We start from the raw sequence: 8,546 nt of genomic DNA on the forward strand, positions 1-8,546 counted from the left end.
ACGATAAGGCTTTCACAAAAGTTTGCAAATTTTATTTCAGCTCAAAACTTGGAAGAAGATACTCGTACATATAATTATTATCTATCAGGGTGCTGAAAAAGTCTGTCCAAATTTTGCATTTGAGTGTCTCATGTCTTGGGAAAAGAAAATTCCAAGTTACATAAAAAACGCAGTTCAATCAATCTTTTTTTCTGCCGTTTTAAATCAAATCTTTTAGACTTTATAGGACTGGAAATACATAATTTTGATTTGGTCCCAATCTGGTATATCCCAGTTATTATTAGAAAAGGTTTACCTACAAAGCTCTAATTAAAACACTCGTCCAAAGCATTTTGCCCGCATACTTTTCAATCAGATATTATAGTTCCTAATGACCTACCCACTCATTTTTCATCGGAACATTTTCAAATTAAAACTCAGAATGCATGAAAAGGTTGTGGAGCGATCGTAGTAATGAAACACATTGCATCGGGGACTGTGTAAACAACAGCATTGTTTACAATACGGTATATTACTGTGTGCACTGTGCACTTGCCGTATTAAACTGCACTCTTTTCCCGACATTACATTGCATTATTGACGTTTTTTACTCCGGAACACTCTTAATAATGCGCTTTTGTTTGAGGGCTTAGTTACCTTTAGTAGCTGTAAGTGTACAATAAGCTTGATCGGTATTTCATTACTGGGTAGGTAATCTTGAGAGCTAAAATATGCTCGGTCTTTTGAAAGTAGTAGAATATAGATACATACCAACAAAATATGTCTTTTGGAAGATCCCAGTCTTTTGTTTTACCCTGAATAAATTAATTTATTCCATAGAATTCAGATCTTTTCCAGGTCACATCCACACATACGACTACTTCCCAGTGGGGAGACTCAGTCCACGTAGATATTTCCAACCCCATTCGGCCCTATTAAATTTACGCAAAAACGCAAAGGCTAGAATACTTTTTTTTTTTAAGAGGTTTGACAGAGGGAACTGTAACTGCTATGGTCTTATCGTCCCGAAATCGAAGAGAGAAGGAAGACAGGATAGGAGAAAGCCAGCCGTTCCGAGAACGAACACCATCCCATCAGGATAAAATCCGCCCCGGGCGGGAATCGAACCCGCGGCCTAGCGCTTACGAGGCAGACGCACTACCAACTAAGCTAACTAGGCTGGCAACCAAAAGGTTTGATAGAGGGAATGGGGCACAACCAAATGACAATTTTTTTCGAGATAGAGTCCTATTCCGATGTAAAAGTACCCAAAAAGTGCATTGGCGCACTCAAAAACATCCAAAACGGTCCCTAAATCCCCTAAAATGTCGCTAAAAGGTCGCAAAAAAAATAACGTTGAAACAGCCATGGTTTACGCATGAACTGACGTCATCACGAACTGACACATGAACTGACGTCATCACGAAAAAATGGCTGCCCGCGAAAATTATAGGGGCTCAACCAAATGACAATTTTTTTCGAGATAGAGTCCTATTCCGATGGAAAAGTACCCAAAAAGTGCATTGGCGCACTCAAAAACATCCAAAACGGTACCTAAATCCCCTAAAATGTCGCTAAAAGGTCACAAAAAAAAAATAACGTTGAAACAGCCAGGGTTTACGCATGAACTGACGTCATCACGAACTGACACATGAACTGACGTCATCACGAAAAAATGGCTGCCCGCAAAAATTATAGGGGCTCAACCAAATGACAATTTTTTTCAAGATAGAGTCCTATTCCGATGTAAAAGTACCCAAAAAGTACATTGGCGCACTTAGCATACATACCTACCTATTTGTGCGTTATATGTAAGTATCAGTATGTTCGAATTGAAAAAAATAAATTATTTAATTAATTAGAAGAAAATTGCATTTCTTTCCCATTACCCTGCTACCTATCTCTACGTAAATTCAAAGTACTTAAAATTAACTGAACAAAAAGAAAACAATATTTTACGCTTTCTGAACTTTGTAATTAGGAAGAGGAAACGCCCGTCCCTTGCTCTTATGATAAATAACTTTGAACTTTTTGACTCAAACTTAATATGAACTGTATTTAAACAATATTTTAAAAATGATAGCATCATAATGAATTGCTTACAGATGAGTTCATTTATCTCACTGATAAGCTTTATCGTTCTTTTCATTTAATAAAAAGTTCTTCTGCAAAACTTTTTCCAAATATTTAAATCGAAAAAGATTAATTTTTGGAGTAGGGTAGCGGTACCTACTCAGTTTCCATTTTGTAGGACATGGTTATATGAAGTGGGAACCTTTATCCTTCATGTATTCATTAAAAATGTTTGTTTATTCCGTTTGTTGGTTGTTTGAAATTGACCGTAAACAACGTAAAAACACTCAATAGAGATTAACGGAGGTTCTGTTTTCATTAGCTCATTTTCTGTTCAAAGTTTTTAAATCATAGGCTTCTTTTTTTTCTCTTCCTGCTGTGGCATCCCTGTTCTTTACTGCAAACAAATATAATTTCATTGAAGAATATAGTAATAAAATTAAATTTGATACAAATTACGATTCACAGACCTTTGATTGTCGCAATAAGCGGATAACCTGGTAATCTCTGACGTCGAAATCTCGACCCGCTAGTAACAGCAAGAACCTCACATAAAAGATAATGCTATGAGATTTCAGTTAATTGCACAACTTGAGAGACTCGAGACTTGCCAAATTGAATTTCACGGATAGGAAGCAGAGGGGGCATTCATTGTCACTGATGGGGTACTTCAGAAAGCTTTTGGAGAAAAAAGTTGGCAACACTTCTGGATGTGATCTTTTGCTTTTGTCGTAGTTTATTGTTTTGACTTCCTCGGATGTCAAGTGAGAACATCTGTTCAGTTTTAAGTTGTCGGGCTCCACGCTGGTTTTATTGTTATCATTTCATTGTTCTTGTATTTCCGCAGTTCAAAAAATTGTCGAGTTTGTCAATGTAGACACCCGTATTTTCGTTTAGTGTATTGCAATTTCCCTACAATATCTCTTAGTAAAATTGATGTCAGTGGTAAAGATCCGTAGCTTAATGGTGGAGACGCCATCACACCTTTTATACCTGATCTTTGTCTTACCTCCTTTGAATAACTCAACACAGCTAGTACAATCTGATTCCAATTGGAGGCAGATCTCCATACTTTTTACATCCCCTCCCACCTTGTATCTTCTTAGTTGTAGTAAATAGATGTTTGGAAAAGTCCCATCATTGAAAACGTCACGTTTCGATTGGCATCTAGCATCTTGTTTATCCGCATGGCTTGGATATCTAATGTCTAGTGCACTTCTATTCATGCCACGTGCGGGATTTTCAAAAAAGTTTTCTTCATTTTTTATACTTTTCATCCTGTCATTTATAAAGGAACCTATTTACCTATCTTCACGTGGGTATTAATGCTATTTAGCTAAATTCTTCTTTCTTTTCATGTTTCGAGAATCTCTTCTTAGCTTCTTTTTTCATCGTTGATTGACGTCTTGTAATTAAAATAAGCGCAAGTTGTGCTTGATTCAAATTGAATTTTCTCCCTGTCATTCCCTTCTTGTCTTGTCGAGTTGACACTGTCTCAACTTCCCTTTGAATTTGTGACGACATGTTAGGTTTTAAGTCCATATAGAGTTTAAAAAAAAAACTTGGTTGTCATTGTCATCATAGGTGTCCACTGTCCATTACATTTATTTCAATCTGGAAAAAAAAGAAGAAGGAGGAGGAGGAGGAGAAGAAGAAGAAGGAGAAGAAGACATGACGAGAAAATTATTTTTCCATTATTACAGTTATGTTATTTTCTTTTCACTTTTTTTCCCACCACCAAAGAGAAAAGGAAATAGAGGAGAGAGATAAATGAAAAAAGAAAGCAGAAGAGAATGAGTGAGAAGGAAAGACATAGAGAGAGCCCCTATACCAGTTAGACACAGAAATCAGAAAGCATGGAAAGCAATTTTTGGAGAGTGCTTGTTGCTCCAATGCACGTAGCGGAAAATAACTTGGAAATGAGTTTTCTCCCTCTCTCTGTCTCTCTCTTACCCTTAGCTATGTCAGAAAGGTCTGATAAAAACTGTAGATGTCTTACTTACCTACTCGAGTACTTACACATGTCATACGGCGGAATTCATCATCATCACCCACTGAACAACCTCTTCTTGTTTTATAAATATGAACTGAAAAAAAAAACTTAAATGCATAAGAATGACCTCAAAATACAATATTTTCACGTCGAACAGAATCATATTCTGCACAGAACCTTTATTGACATGTATTTATTGAATTGTTTTCTGCATTCTTCTGAAGATATTTTTGAATTATAAAGATATTTCGGACACCTTCACCAAATTTATTCAGTGGCCTGTCTGTATTATTTTTCCTCCGTTGAACTCCTCTCTCTCTCTCTCTCTCTCTCTCTCTCTCTCTTCCTCCACCCACAGAATCATATTCTGCACAGAACCTTTATTGACTTGTATTTATTGAATTCTTTTCTGCATTCTTCTGAAGATATTTTTGAATTATAAAGGTATTTCGGACACCTTCACCAACTTTATTCAGTGGCCTGTCTGTATTATTTTTCCTCCGTTGAACTCCCCTCTCTCTCTCTCTCTCTCTCTCTCTCTCTCTCTCTCTCTCTCTCCCTCTCCCCCTCTCCCCCTCCCTCCCTCTCTCTTTGTCTTCAGTGACTTTAACTTTCTGTCTAAAATTTCCCTCATTTTAATTAAAATAAAAGCGTTTTGCCTTCAAGCAACTCACCTCTTATTTATTTGTAGAAATTCCATTCCTCTACCTATCTCTTCTTCTCTCTCATACGCTCTCTTTCGTCCCTATTTCTCTGTACTTTGAGGTACCTCATTGCATCATACTTGTATGGTGAGCCTCAATATTAGTAGGTATGTGCCAATTGTGCCATGTATTCGTATCTCTAGACACCAAAATAGCCTAGGGTTAAAAAATTTGGGGACATATTTTCTATGATAGACTTTCCTCAATACCGCATGTCCTCCTTGGACTTAATAAATTATAATTTAACCTAAGCTCCAAAAATTAATTCCTTGAACTATACTGTTGTTTCTCTATTATAGAGACTTATTTGAAATTCCATGTCTCTACTTTAGGATCTGATGAACAAATTTCTGTGGTTTTTACTATCGGTTGACCCCTCCTATCTTGTGACACGCGTCTTGAAAGTTTTCCCCGGTACGCCACAAACACCACTGAGATATAATCATCTCAAATAGCAGGCAAGAAATGCCTCCGCCTCAACTTTCGATAGACGAAATTATCTTCACCAGCGCAGTGAAACTTTGAAAAACTTTCAACTATGATGACTTTTCATGAAGATGGTGGTGTGCAAGTTTTCGCCATGTTGTCTGAGCTTTTTAATTACACATACCTCCTTTCCCGGTACGTTTTAATTTCAAGTAATGAGAATTTTTCATCACCATATTGTTCATAAGGTAAGGTAAATTGGGTTTGTGGGTGTAATGAGACAGATATGTATTTTACGTAGAAATAACTATTTTTAGATATATCAAAATGTTGGGTTACACGTTTTGACTACTTTTGACGATTCCGTTGTGCATTGGATTTATTTCACTGATGTCTTTAATCGCAAGGATCCCTGCTTTTGCTGTCCTAAAGTGGTTGAAACAAACCACACATTATAAGAGAATATCGGTGCTCAAGTAGGAACTATCATAAACTTGATGGAAAATTAATTTCCGAGCAAAATTCCAGTGTAAACAAGATTTTTCACCCAGGTAATTTAAATTCAGAAAGAATCACCAACCTGAATACATACATTAATATTGTTTGCAAGAAAATTGCAATTTTTCAAAAGCCTCTATTGGAGCCTCTCTTAATGCAAAGTTCAGGCACACGCTTCTTCACAATTTCCTTTCTAGCTTGTCTGATGTTTGCGCCCTTTCAGAAAGTAATTATACCTCCTGCCTGTTATGTCTGTAATACTAAGACATTCTGAGAGAAAACTATTGAGACTCAATTTTTACTTCCTTGTCATTTTCCCTGTAATTTTGATTCCGCCCTGTGTTGCTGTTTTGAGCTCTTCCTTGTAAGTTCAACAAAAACGAAAGCTCTCCTTGCACGGGTTTCAAGAGACACCTTTAATTGAAATATTAAGACCCTGATTAACAAAATTCCATCCCCTTTGCCCTTCTCCACGTGTAGGATTTCTCTTTATTTGGAACCAATTTTATTCAATATCTATTTTGTTTGAAAGACATTATTTCCAGGTCATATAAAAATTTTCTTTTTATAAGCTGTAAAATCGAGTTATTCCAAGTCGGTTTCCTTAGCACATGAAACAAAACACGTTGCTAACTTGTTGTATACCTAGTTCAAATAATGAGGGAAAATTTCAACTCACAGAATCTCAATCCTAGCGAAAGAATCTGCATTAGAACGAATTTTCCGAAGCTTTTTCAATTGATCCATAGGGAATAAAAGGCCATAACAAATGCGTTTACATTAGAAATGCATTCCTTAATATATTACATGCAATTACAGTAGAATTCGTTGGCTTTTCTATTTTATTGCAGTAAATGTTTTTCATTTGGCTTATTTATGGGGATGCCGTTTTATTTTGACTGAAAGATAGAGGAAGAAGAGTAATGGAGTAATAGAGTTAAGGGGGGAAAATGCATTCGACATTCATTCATCTGAAAGTGCATTTTGTGTATTTGATATTCGAGATGAGGGGAAAGTTGAGAGATTTTTGTAGATTGTTCAGATAGCTTGTCTGATGTACTTTTGGTTGGCAGGTAGCAGGTATGGTGAAACCCGAATCCTTAAATAGCAACACTCTTCGTGTTCCTAGCTTTCCCTCTGTCTCTTGCCTTCTTCTTCTTCCTCTCCTCCCCTTTCCTAAATTACCACCCTTGTTTCTTCAACAATAGAATAAAGTAAATTCCTAACAAAGGTTCTTGCATTGCGTGACTATTGCAACTTACAGGCGAAACATAAGTATCAACCGCAATATTTTTAAATGAGTTTAGCATAAACAATAATAAAAAAAGACAAACTAAACACACAAACGAAACTTTAACATAAATTCTACTGAAAATAATAGAATAATATGAAAAGATGTGGAAGTAATTTACCAAGTTTCGTACAACCTCTTCAATTTTCTTGTTGAGTGTTATGTTGGTTTTTCCATCACCAATGGCTTATGTTTTCCCCAAGGAAGTTTCCTATATTTTGCTGTCCTTAATCTTGGTTTTACCAAGTTTGAGGACCGAATAGACATAGATTCTGAAAAAGCTACGAACTGCTTATTAAGATTGCATGTGTGTTAGTTGAATATGCGTATATGACAATTTAAAATCCCACAAGATATATTCTCCGTATTGTGTAACTGAAAAATCATTGGTCCTAATTGATTTTTAAATTTATGAAAACACGGTGTCTAGTTCAAAAAACTAGTTATACATATTTGGATTCGAGAACATTGTTTTACATGGAACACAGACAAGTAAACCTAAATCAGTTAGAAATGTCCGTACATTGAAATGGCACAAGGGTATTTTTATGCTTAGTTGGAGACTTTGAAAGCTTCATTTGAAGTGATTTCTGTTTTCAAGATTATTTTTCTAAAATCATATTATTATTTCTTGTGATAATGCTGACTTACTGACCTTGTATTTTCCTCTGTTTTCTTTCAGACAAGCGATAGTTGGCAAGGTCCCGATGGAGATCAGGTAAGTTTCTGTGTTGTCTTGACATCGAACTCTGCTTACACCTTATTACACCTCGTACTCCAACAAAATGTCTCAAAAAACTAGTTATACATATTTGGATTCGAGAACATTGTTTTACATAGAACACAGACAAGTAAACCTAAATCAGTTAGACGTTAAAATAAGTTAGAAATGTAAACATGATTCTGAATGACTTCATTTAATGATGATCCATCACCAATGGCTTATGTTTTCCCCAAGGAAGTTTCCTATATTTTGCTGTCCTTAATCTTGTTTTTACCAAGTTTGAGGACCGAATAGACATAGATTCTGAAAAAGCTACGAACTGCTTATTAAGATTGCATGTGTGTTAGTTGAATATGACAGGTACTGCCAGTTTATTTTATTCTTTTAGCTTCTCTATTCCGGGACTTTGGGAAATTCCGCACTACCGCAATCATTATTCTTCACAATATTTCCAAAACACAGAGGGAAAACTGTAACTGCTATGATCTTATCGTCCCGAAATCGAAGTACGTACATATTGTACATGGATTTTTTTATTATTATTATTTATTTAATTTTCAATCGCCTTTAGCTTTCATCATTAATATTACTTCTTTTTCTTAATACATATTAAAATATTTTCCAAATGTTGCAGTGAAAAGCGCTTGGACATTGGTTTTTCAATTTAAACCACATAGAGAAGAACGAATTTTAAAAAATAATAATAAAAAAAAAGAGAGGAGAAACGTTTTCTCTGAATTCCGCAGTATTCTTCCATGACTTCTGTTGTAGGTTGCTATAGCTACTCTCCACCATATTAGAAATACTTGTAGGTAGAGTCTCTATTTTGGACTGAAGTATTTAGAACCCAACCTACAC

This window comes from Diaphorina citri, unplaced genomic scaffold (assembly GCF_000475195.1).
Source record: "Diaphorina citri unplaced genomic scaffold, Diaci psyllid genome assembly version 1.1 scaffold14, whole genome shotgun sequence".
Lineage (NCBI taxonomy): Eukaryota > Metazoa > Arthropoda > Insecta > Hemiptera > Psyllidae > Diaphorina > Diaphorina citri.